Consider the following 12,554-nt stretch of genomic DNA (forward strand, 5'->3'; position numbering starts at 1 on the left):
GCATCCAGACCATTACGATACAAATGTGTTAGTGAGAGGTGGGCCAAAAAACCCGTGGCCGACTCGGGGTTAGTAGGGTGGAATTTTGGGATGTTGGATTAAGGGTGAGGATAAATAGGAATAACATAAACATATAACTATACAACGTTCGCACTGTGCGCGGACACCTGCCACACGATATACGCATGCAAAAATGGTCATTGGCATAGTATAAGCTCTCAGTTAATAACTGTGGAAGTGCTCATAAGAACACTAAGCTGAGAAGCAGGCTCTGTCCCAATAGGGACGTAATGCCAGAAAGAAGAAGAAGAAATCTCCCAAAAGGTTCTAGGTGGATTTCATTTAAGCTTTTATTAGACTCTATGAAATATACTAGGCTGTTTTTGACATTCTTAGTTATTACCTAGCAAAATCTAGATCTGACACATTTTTTTTTAATTATCGGTAAATTGCTGCAATAATCTGAAGGATTTCGTGGGATATCTAAATTAATATTCTGAGAACCTCGGCAGATTCCTAAAGGATTCTTATTGTCTTAGCAAAAGACTACCTAGTTATATTTAAGAATTTGTTCGTATACTCATACCTGTTAATCAGAAGTGTCTCGTGAATTTATATTAAAAGTCCTCGACATTAAAAATTGAGAAAAAAATCTTTGAAAATGCTATTGGGAATCGGGAATATGAGTCACATTTGGAATTTGAGCTAAAACAGAACTTGCACAGGTAAGGCAGGATCCTATTATTTGCACGTTTGATTCACTTTGGCAGTGGGTTTTTTTGAAAGCTGCTGACCTCATATTTGGCCACAACATGCATCGTATTAAAATGCTTCTTCTTGCAAAGTTTCAGACAAACCGGCCGAGAAAAACCCCCAATGCCAAAGCACCGTGAGTTGTAAATTTTTTTAAATGTCCTGATTTTGAGTTTTCAGGAGATGGTCACCCTATCGAGAATAAATGTAAATAGTAACATATTTACCTATCCCAAAAATGTTGGGTAGAATTTACGATCTATTTCATAATTCTTAGTGCTGTGTATGTGTGTATGTCCAGTGTTGTTTTTCCATTTTTTTATTAGTGTCATTTTACGTTACATTCATTTCTTATATCTAGGGGTTCTGTGTTAGACAACACTATCATCCTAATTTGGTAAACTCATTAATATTTTGTTAACAACTTATTACATTTCATTTGTCGCAGCAGTTCAGAACTTTTACAGGTGAGTTGATTTCACCTGCTTATAAAAGAAAATACAATGCTTAACTTAACTTAACTTAACCTTCTTCTTCTTCTTCTTGGCATTAACGTCCTCACTGGGACAGAACCAGCTTCTCAGCTTAGTGTTCTTATGAGCACGTCCACAGTTATTAATTGAGAGCTTTCTTTGCTTAAGTTGCCATTTTCGCATTCGTATATCGTGTGGCAGGTACGTCGATACACTATGCTCAGGGAAGTCAAGGAAATTTCCATTGCGACCGGGAATCGAACCCAGACACCTTCAGCATGGTTTTGCTTTGAAGCCGCGTACTCTAATCACTAGGCTAAGGAAGGCCCCCGAAATTAACTTAACCTATCTTAAGGTGAAACAGTTTGGAACCAACTTTTAAGATTGCACTGAAACTTCAAACGCACAAATCTCGCGATGAACGCATCCAACAACAATGTTCTTTTTATTTTACTTTTATGCACTAGCAGAAACCTTAAAATAAGAAGATCAGAAATGTTTGCCAACTATTTCTCCAGTTTTGTGCCCTTGAAATCGTGAGTAGGGGTACAAGTCGACCATTTTGTCGACCATCTTTGGATTCCGAGATGTTCCACTTTAACCTAAATATATAACGCATTAATCGTGGCAATAGAAAATTGGAACGTTTTTTGTCCAAACTTATAAATAATTTTGGTTGACATTTGGTCGGTGTTCATACAGACCGGACTAGGAGATATTTTGGCGTTCTAAAGATACTTTGAGAACTTCGTCAATCCTGATTTTTATGATGCTATTTAAATACAGAGTTATCATCAAATAGATATATTCCATTATTACAGCAAATAATGCATATATTTTGATATTTCGAATGCTTGTGGTACGTTTTTCTGCAAGCTTTAAAAAACACTTGGTCTACTCTGTCTGAACACCGACCATTCGTTCCAATGTTTGAACATTGGATATTTTGTATAAGTCATTGGAAGGGAGCTCCAGAATCATTTTCAAAAAAATATTCTGAATCCTCTGCAGAGCTTTCTTCCTGGTATTACAACAGCTAGTTCATATTGGTACAGCATACAACATTTGTTTAAAGATCAAAACTTGTTCTTAAGACAAAGTTTTGAGTATCTGTTAATGAGTAGATAAAGACGTTTTATATATTTGTTACATTTGGCTTAAATGCCCTCAATGGGATGCTTGTTAAATTTGTTAAATTAAGTTAAACTTGTATCTAGCATGAGCCCTAGATATTTAACTTCATCTGACCAATCTATTGGAATCCCTCTCATCGTGACAAAATTTCTACTTGAAGGATTCAAATAGAGAACTTTTGATTTATGTGGGAATATTATAAGTTGAGTTTTCGAAGCATTAGGAGAAATTTAATTTTTGCAAGTATGAAGATAAACTATCCACACTTTTCTACAATCTCCTACAGACGACACACATGCTTCGTCTTTTGGCGGAGAGGCCTGTGGACGATTTGACAGATAACTTTGTATTATTCTAATGACGTATGTTGTAAATTAAAGTTTTTTAATTATATAATCAAGCCTTCATGCCAAACACTGTCGAACGCTTTTTCTATGTCTGGATGAGTAAGACCAGTAGAATAGCATTCTGATTTGTTGGAAGAAATCAAATATGTTACACGTAAAAGCTGAATAAGGTCGAATGTCCATTGTGGAATCCGAGCTGTTCATTGACAAAAAATGAATTTTCGTTTATGTAGACCATCATTCTGTTCAAAATGACCAAAACGTTTGCTGATGGAGGAAAGCAAGCTGAATGGACGATAAGAAAGAACGGTCAAGGAATGATTCCGCTACCGAAATTACTTGAGCTGCACGCTGCTGAGTAGTAGAGCTGATTTCATAACGTCGGTAACGCCTGCCGTACATATCAAATGGAGCTGTCACTTTTCGGTACGAAAAAATGTGCTGCTCAATGAGCCTATGCATGCTATAAAACGTTTGACTTTTACTGTGCGCCCTGTTTTCAAGTTGCCCGTGAGAGAGAGCAAGACAGCACCAACACACGGCGCACAGTAAAAGTCATCAGAACAAAAGAATTTATGGCACGTACAGAGGCTCATTGGTGATCTAACGCAAAGCTAAAATGCGTAGATGGTGCTCTTCCAGAATAGGGATTAATGCATCTTAATTAAAATGTCTAGTGATAACTTTGGGAGAAAAATCACCACAATCACAATCACAATGACAAGATTTTTAGCAATTTGAGGCACAGGAAACCGTAAATATTCATTTCAATTTGAAAAACATTCGCAACCTAACCTCACTTTTGATCGCCAATTATTCCGCAAGTAAAAATGACACTTTACGGTTCAGGTGCATACCACGCATGAGGAGGGAAAGAGAGCGGTTTTCTGATGACGTCACCGTGCAAAGGGCAATTGTGAATTTCTGCGTATTGAGGAACCAATCAGTGAGCCGGTGGAAAGTTATTCCCGATTCCATCTTACCTCGCTGTCACTACGAAAGAATGATGACTCACTTTGTCCTGCCTGGATATGCGTTGCAATTCTCGCTGAATTGCTCAAGTGGTATACAGAGTGCACCGACATTACCCTTGGCCTCAGACTCTCATCTCGCCGGAACCACGTTAGGGTATTTCTTCGAGGAGGGGCCAGTGCATATTGCACAACACAACACAACACAAACTGCTTCTCTTAGCCGACACAAACAATGTCGCAAGGGACCAGCCTCGGCAGGGCTAATCATCTGCAGCAAACTCTTGGTCGGCACGCCATAGGCGCTGCAATTCTAACGTAATGTTAGTGACAGCCGTAGTTACTGCATTCCAGCACTCGGTATCCGCACACATTCTTTCTATTATATTGTCGGGGGAGGTGTCCTCTCCGCATGTAGCGAGCATGCGATCTCTCACAACAATGAAACGGGAGCAATCGAATACGACATGTTCCCCTGCTTCCTCCAAACCAGCACAATTGGGGCACACAGGAGATTCTGATTCTGCGGCCTTCCTTAGCCGAGTGGTTAGAGTCCGCGGATACTAAGCAAAGCCATGCTGAAGGTGTCTGGGTTCGATTCCCAGTCGGTCCAGGATCTTTTCGTAATGGAAATTTCCTTCACGGAAAAAAAATCTGTAGTAAAAATTACTATTTTAGCTGACTACGCCCATTCTTGAAACTACCATGCAATTTCAGACCAATTTACTATGTTTACGGTACATCCCACCACATTAATGGTATATTTGACAGAAATAATTTACAACAATCTGATTTCGACAACAGACATGGTAAAATCAAGCGCATTTCTGGTCTGCTGAAAACTGCCGGTGCGAGCGCTTAAGTTAACCCCCTAAAATGGTAGTTTTTACCGCACAATTTTTTTGCGTGTTGACTTCCCTGGGCATAAAGTATCATCGTTCTTGCCACACAATATCTTCTTCTTCTTGGCATTAACGTCCCCACTGGGACAGAGCCGGCTACTCAGTGTAGTGTTCTTATGAGCACTTCCACAGTTATTAACTGAGAGCTTTATTTGCCAAAGTTGCCATTTTCGCATTCGTATATGTGGCATGGCTTTGCTTTGTAGCCGCGGACTCTAACCACTCGGCTAAGGAAGGCCCCTTGCCACACGATATACGAATGCAAAAATGGCAACTTTGGCAAAGCTCTCAGTAAATAACTGTGGCAGTGCTTATAAGAACACTAAGCTGAGAAGCAGGCTCTGTCCCAGTGAGGACGTTATGTCAAAAATAAGAAGAAGAAGAAGAAGTTTATGAGTTCTCGAACCTATGCAGGTATTGCATATAGTAACCATGTCCTGACAGAAACTATTTCAGGTGGAAGTTCACTTCCCCATGGATTCTTTAAACCAGTGATTCTCAAAGTGGTTCGCCCCCCTGGGGGCGATTTTCAAGCCCAGGGGGGCGAAAATTTGTAAAACTAAATTTGGGGGGCGAATAATCCAGAAAGGGGGCGAAAGTACTAGTTTGTGAAAAATTTAAAGCAACGACTAAGTATTTGTAGAAGACCTCATTCCAATGGATGTTTATACGCTTATACATTTTAAGAATTATTAATTCCACTTCTCTCTTTTGATACACCTCTAACCAAGAGAAATTTTAGGATTAGGTCGCGGTTTTTCACACACAATTTTGTCGTTATGTTGTAGTGGAAAAGAAGTGGTTTTCTGGCTTTTCGTATATATCTTTCATGTTTTGGAAAGGATGAAAAAGAGTTTTAAGAATCGTCAAACATATATGAAAAAAATCTGAAATTTATATCAACAATTTCAGAATAAACAGGTTATTAAAAATAAAGCATTAACAAATATTTAGAAGATTTGTAAAGCAGGAAGTCGACCAAAAGTATATCGATGGGCGTCGTTGAGTGAAAACTGATTTAGAAAACAGTAATGAACGCAAGATAATTTGCAATTAAAAGTCACTAATCAATTGATCATTTTAATAACTATCGATTGTCGCAAGAGATATGTTGGAAAGCTTCCTTGATGATAGAAAATGAATTGAATAGATAGATTTGCTGATACTGAAAAGTTATTTTAGTATGATACTTATTCCACGACTCTTCTATGGATATGCAAGTCGGGGATTGTTTTTGACATAGACCGGACTAAGTGTTTCTTAGTGATTTCTAGAAAACGTACTCTAAGCATTCATAATAACAAGATACTTGAATTATTTCTTATAATATTTAAACTTACCCATTTCGAAGAAAATATGTATGGATGTATCTTCAAAAAGATCAGAATTGATCGAGTACTTGTCAAAGCCAAAATGTCCCCTAGTTTTGTCTGTTTCAAACCGATCATATGCATAAAAATCGAAAATGTTTTACATATTCATCACATATAATATACTCCATCTGTAACATTGATACTTGGTCAAAATTTGGTACAATATTGATCATAATCTCAATACAGTATAGCCGTTTTTTAAAACTAAAATGTAAAGTCAATATCAGGGGGGCGATTCCAAAATATGCTGACCTCAAGGGGGCGAAAGCCAAAAAAGTTTGGGAAACACTGCTTTAAACCAATCTGACACATTGGTATTTGCCGATGGACTCTTCTACCTTTAGTGGAGTTATCCCATTCCTGCTGCCAACCTCTGAGCGTTGCCTCCTTACACGTGTTACGGACTTCTCTGGTACCTCTTTGGTTGAAGCATTGAACATTTTCCTTGGTGATGGGCGTCATCCCGGCTATGATGCACACGGCCTGTTTATATACCGTTCGGTATGCACATGATCTTGTACGTGCTTTCCAACCGCTTTAGGTTTATGCTCGTTCTTAGTGCTTTTGACCAAATTGGTCCTTCATACCTAAGTATGGATAGCGCCACGCTTGCCAGTAGCTTGCGTTTGCTGGCAATTACAGCAGAGCTGTTAGACATCATCCTCGAAAGCGCCGCTATTGCGGTAGATACCCTTATACAGGCATATTCAACGTGGCTAGCGAAGCTGAGCTTGTCATTGATCATTACCCTACGATGCCTAAGGGATCGCTTGGACTCTGGTGCAATCACCTACGCGGATAAACGCCCGTTGCTCGGACTTGCGGTTGTTGACCACCACCACCTCAGTCTTGTGACGGGCCAGTCCTAGTTTCCTAGACATCATCCTTTCCTCAACTATGGAGATAGAGTGCGCTGCTGTCAACTCTACTTCCTCCATCGATTCGCCATAGGCCACTAGGGTGATATCGTCGGCGATGCCAAAAATCTTAACACCCGTCGGAAGGGGCAGCCCCAGTACGTCATCGTACATCGCATTCCCTAACATCGGGCCCAGGATTGAACCTTGAGGTACTCTCGCGGTAAACGCTTTTCTTCCCCTCTTCTGTGTCATACAGTAGAATCCTACCATCAAAATAGCTTACACAACTGCACCGGTACCATGAGGCGATAAAGTGCGTGGGCTATCGCTTCCCAGCTTGCGCTGTTGAACGCATTCTACACACCCAGAGTGACAACCGCGCAGTAACTGATGCCGACGGGTCACCTGGTGGTTTCCCCGCCTTTCTTTGGTAGTAGCACCATTTTCTGTCGCTTGCATACATCCGGGAAGATTCCCCGACAAAAAAAAAAAAATTTCCATACAAAAGCTGTTACGTGGGGGAGGGATGGGGTTTAAAATTGGCAATTTTTGCGTTACGTAATATTTAAACCAGGCCTGCCCAACCTTTTTGAACCGCGGGCCAAATCTCAGAAACAATATTGTACGGCGGGCCAAACTTTTTTTAATGTAGCGATCCAATGTGAAATAAAATTTATTAAAATATCTTTTGGAGAAATTTGAATAGATACTTGCTTATGTGATAATCTCGATAATTCGGTGAGCAATGTGATATCCTGCTTTGAAAATTCAGCACAGTTCTGTAAGATCGTTGTCCAGGATTTTATAAGAATCGTTCTCTGAATTCTATCAGAAATTTACGTAAGATTCTACCAGAATCTCATCTACTATTGTTTGAAAACCTGATTAGTTTTATAAAATTGAAGATAATGTTATAAATTTGAAGCCATGGATATTACGATAGTCCAGTGCATGATTCTGTGAAAATTTTCCTTAATATTCCGCAAAACAACTCTCTAAAATTATTATAAAATCCTGATCTAGAATCTGGAGAACTCAGTCCTACTCAGATTTATGTAATAAATTCACTAAGGATTCCTCGCACATTTTAACTCCACATAAAATTTGGTACTTTCTAAAATGGAACATGTTCAACCAATTATGAAATAAAGTGAATTTGCATGGATAAAAAACTTGCAAATAATCCACAAAATAAAATTTCTCGAAATAAAATTTAAGAATCTAAAGCTTTGATAATCCGCCTTGGAATGTTCAAACATCTAGTTCTATAGTTTCTAGAGCAGTGAAGGGGCCAGATGTAAGAAGAATCTTGAAGTTCTTCGCGGGCCGCACAAAATGAAGTGGCGGGCCGGATGCGGCCCGCGGGCCGTACGTTGGGCAGACCTGATTTAAACGAACCCTAGGAATATCATCTTGATCTATTTCCATTCCATCCACTACACATCCCTGCAAGCTCTCCCAGTTGCACAGCACATCATCTCTTGAGTCATCAGCATATCGAGTGGAACAAACAAACGTAATCAATCGGACGTATTACGAATTTAGTGGAATATAAGTATTGAATTTATTCGCCGTGGTTCAAATTCGATATTTGATATCCGAAGTTATCATCTAGACGCGTATCCCTTTATTTTTAGTTAAAAGTGCAAATTGATCGTTATATTTACTACATGTATGCCATATGGGCTTTCCCCCAACCTCTGAAAATATAAATAAGACATAATATATTATACTGTGACAAAATATGTGAATATAGACATTATTTATTAGGACTGTCTAAGTAAGAAAGAACATCGCTTTAACAATTTTCAACTTTATTGTATGGTAGCAAATTTTAAGTTTCAAAAATTAGTTGAAGGCAATTTTTACGGTGACCGTCTGCGAGTTCCCAGATTACCTCGTCGTTTTCCCGGTTGTTCAAAATTCTCGTACGTTGAGAAAACAAAATCAAAACGTTTGAAATGGCACCCTGAATAATCTGACGTATCTAAAAAACCGTCGAAAATAAACATTTAAGCAATGTAGTTTTACTATTGATTCGAATAGTTAAGGGCATAAAGTAGACGTCGTTTATATTCAATCACACATTATTATGAATATTTATACTCCTATAAATAGTAGGGTAAATCGGTATAATGCGCCCCAACCGGGCAATACGTCCACTTCATTTTAAAGGGATTGAGGCTTCTTTAACACGTAAATACGATTACATATTAGATCTTTGAGAAGTATTGCGGGGAAATTTAAAAATTTGGATTCCTCCGCGGAAATAACGCACAGTGAGCAATCCCCGCATAGAACAAATGAACCACAGTAAGCATTGCATTGGAATTGCAGACTCAACAAGTGAACATTAGGATGGCTGAAGTTTCCTCTCGTGAACTGATAAATGCATTCCTTTTGCTGGCATCGAGCTTGGTTTTAATTGCAATAATTAAATTTGGCAATGGTGGGTAGTTGGTCAAGCCTTATGAATCGATGAATAACAAAAGCCAATGAAAACCAATCAGAAGTTTCCCTTTAGTCATGCGGATACCAACCTGTACCTTTGAATATTGTCAAATTTGTGAAAGCGTTGGGGAATTGCCCGGAATTGTTTCTGGGAAAGGGCTGGGAAGGAGTGTAGGTATGACGGTTTATATTTGTTCAGTAGGGTAGATGTACCAATAGTGGACGAACTAAGCACGATTGAACTTCATTTAACCGCCTTAATTCAAGAAACGCAATTAATGTACATGTTTATGTTGTAACGGAAAGTAAAAAAAAAAACTAATTTCATCATAGTAATCCACGGCATGCCAGTGAAAAATAATACCTCCACTATTGGTACACTGTTCCTTTAGTTGCGGTATATTTTTAATTTGTGTTCCTATACTTGCGGTATCCGTTGTTTTCTTATGGGATCCTCCACTAGGAAGCGTTCTCAAGATTACCATGTAGCATAGTAATTTTGACTGATGTCTCGAATATCAACGACATGGTAAAAAATACTACACTTTTCGTTTGAAATGAATGTGTAACGTAGTCTGCACAAATCAAGTGGTGCAGTGTATTTATTTTAAACCATCAACATGGTATTTTTTACCGCAATGCTGTTCTCAGTGTAGGAACACTTTACCGCAACTATTGGTACCGTACACCCCCGTTAATTTGAACGGTACCTCATGCAAACCATCGGGGTTCTTTTTTAATTTGAACATCTAGTCACCCTACAGGTATTGTTGTGGCATATTGGCAGGAACCGCTCAGAGATTGGAGATTTAACATAAATACAGTCAGAGGTGACTACGATGAATTTGATGAGAAATTTTCAAAAAAACTAAGCTGGATTTTCCAGGAATCTATTTTTTTCTTGAAACGCGTAATATAAACAACCAATAGAAATACACAAAAATATAAAAAAATAACTCCTTGGCGTAAAAATTTGGGTCCGATAGACAAGCTTCATTGTAAATGAAGCCCATGCTTTACTATTGTATTTATTACAAAAACTTTTATCGGAAGACGACTGCTTGGAATCATTTCTACAACGCTGCGAAACTTTTTTACGGGAGGGGCATGTACCTGTTTAAAAACGACACCTACACGTTAAGGCTTCCAGTGGACGATTATGTCCTTTGAAGGGAGCACCACACGGACAACAGACTAGCATGCAACGCCCAGTGGCACAGTCCGTATCCCGGACTGAAAAGTTTTCCGGACTGAAGCGGGAATCGAACCCACACTTCTTAACACGATGCGGTTAGCCTTTCTTGGTAACACTAACCACACCCTACCCTACTGATTATCCTACAGCAGGCATTGGCATTCCAATACCATTTGAATATTTATTGATGCTCGGGATATTGTTTTTACTGCTTCATCGATCATTCAAACATTTGAGGATTCAACTGAGAACTTAAATCTTAGGCGTTATAAGTATTCAACTGCAAAAATCATTATGTAATTATGGTAAAACATTTCCAAAAGGCTTTAAAAACTATAAAATATCTTTTTATCCAAAAATACCCTCACCTAAATTTGGAATATTCTCTTAAAATAGCCATTTAATCAATAAATCGACGACATACCTGAACTTTATCACTATATTACTGCCAGTAAAACGTTTCGGGACTATTATTTTAACAAAATGTATATTATTTTTCACTTATTTCGCAACATTCACAAAATTCAGTTTTATTTCTGTACTTGATGAAATTGCAACCAGAATGACAACAAAACACTCTTGTGTCATCATCATCACGCAAGCAAAACCGAAGCACCCAACGTATCTACAATGAAGAGGTACAGCAAATATTTTCGCGGACAAACATTTCAAAAGGGCACATCGACGTTGGTAAACATTGGCTTAACAAGACGCTGTTGAGCCCCATTAAACATTTGACAGTTCAACAAAAAAATATCGGTCGCCTGTTGCACCGACGCTTATGGAAGATTGACACAGGGATCAACCGAATATTACCCGATTCAATAGGGTGGGCCGACGTAATCCTACTAAATAGGTGGATAAATCGGTATTTTAAGTAAAATCCTAGCAAGTTGACCTACCAAACATCAGATTTCCTCGGTCAATCGATATAACCTGGCTGACTAATCGGCTCATAAGCCATTTTTTTACGAAGCCTGGTCAAATGACAGGAGACCTGGGATTTTTCAATCATCGTCGTCAGTTTTCGCGATGATGATGGTTGATGACTATGTGCGCATTTCTAGCGTAGCTTTTCATCCAGGCGAAAACTTAAATGGAGAAAAATTATTAAAATATTTCTGATCACAAAAGTGCTTTTTTATGTGCAATATGGGTAACAAAGAGGTAGCTGATACAATAACTATGTGTAATGTTGCAGTAACGAACATTTTTGGATCTCATTTTTGTCATTTTCTCCATGTCCTCGTTTGGTAAGATGAGACGTTGTTGAAAATCACGCTGGATTTAATCCCAGGTCTCCTGTCAATGACGCCGTTGCGGCGATCAGCTGTTCCGAAACGTCTCGTAAAATGGCTCATTGTTGAATTCTGGACAAACATTTCAAAAGGGCATATCGACATTGGTAAACATTGGCTTTCCAAGACGCTATTAATTATTATTCAACTCGATCACGCTCACCAATACCACTATCAGGTAGAGCTAACACCAATCTTTCTTATAGTTTGCGTGGGCGGGCTAAAAAGGGCTCAACAGCAACGTTTCTGAAAAAATCAGTGGGGGTTGTGTACAAGACACGACCGCATGACGTTAACTACGCCATGTGATTTGCTGCATTTGAATTTAAGTCAATAGGGTAACGACTGTTTATTTCGTTCATAACCACTAACAGTTGGCGCCAGCGGCAAAAATTGCAGACAACAACCTTTCGAACATTCAGTTTCTCTTACCGGCCGCCGAGCGGCGGCACTGATGTTTGTATTCCTCTCACTGATCGCGCTACGCTGGATTCTCAAATTTCTCAAACTTTCAACACAAGCGCATGGAAGAATGGTAGTCGGAGAGCTGTCAAAACGTATGGAAAATAATGAAAATCGTAAATTGCTCGCAATTAGAAAACTGAATCAAAAAAGTAGTGATTAGAAATCAAGTGTAAAGTGAAAACATAACTTTTTGTGTTTAGTTCATCTTCCGTGGTGCTTTCTTTGCTTCAGGATTTCGTTTTTACTACCATTGAAAAAGAGCCATCTATTGCCTTTTCAGTTTTGAATATCGCCCTATTGTCATATTTGCAATCTTCCTTTAGTTAAATATG

The 12,554-nt window shown here is 38.8% G+C and overlaps 1 protein-coding gene across 1 annotated transcript in view; it reads right to left on the reverse strand.

Annotated features, from left to right (window-relative positions):
- LOC5572038 (GTP-binding protein 1) overlaps positions 1-11,057 on the reverse strand; it is a 39,045-nt gene extending 27,988 nt beyond the window's left edge. The window contains exon 1 of the mRNA XM_001660095.2: positions 10,884-11,057. The gene's annotated coding sequence lies outside the window, so the exon portion shown is untranslated. The remainder of the gene's footprint in view (positions 1-10,883) is intronic.
- Positions 11,058-12,554: the final 1,497 nt, after the last annotated feature.

This window comes from Aedes aegypti, chromosome 2, assembly GCF_002204515.2.
Source record: "Aedes aegypti strain LVP_AGWG chromosome 2, AaegL5.0 Primary Assembly, whole genome shotgun sequence".
Lineage (NCBI taxonomy): Eukaryota > Metazoa > Arthropoda > Insecta > Diptera > Culicidae > Aedes > Aedes aegypti.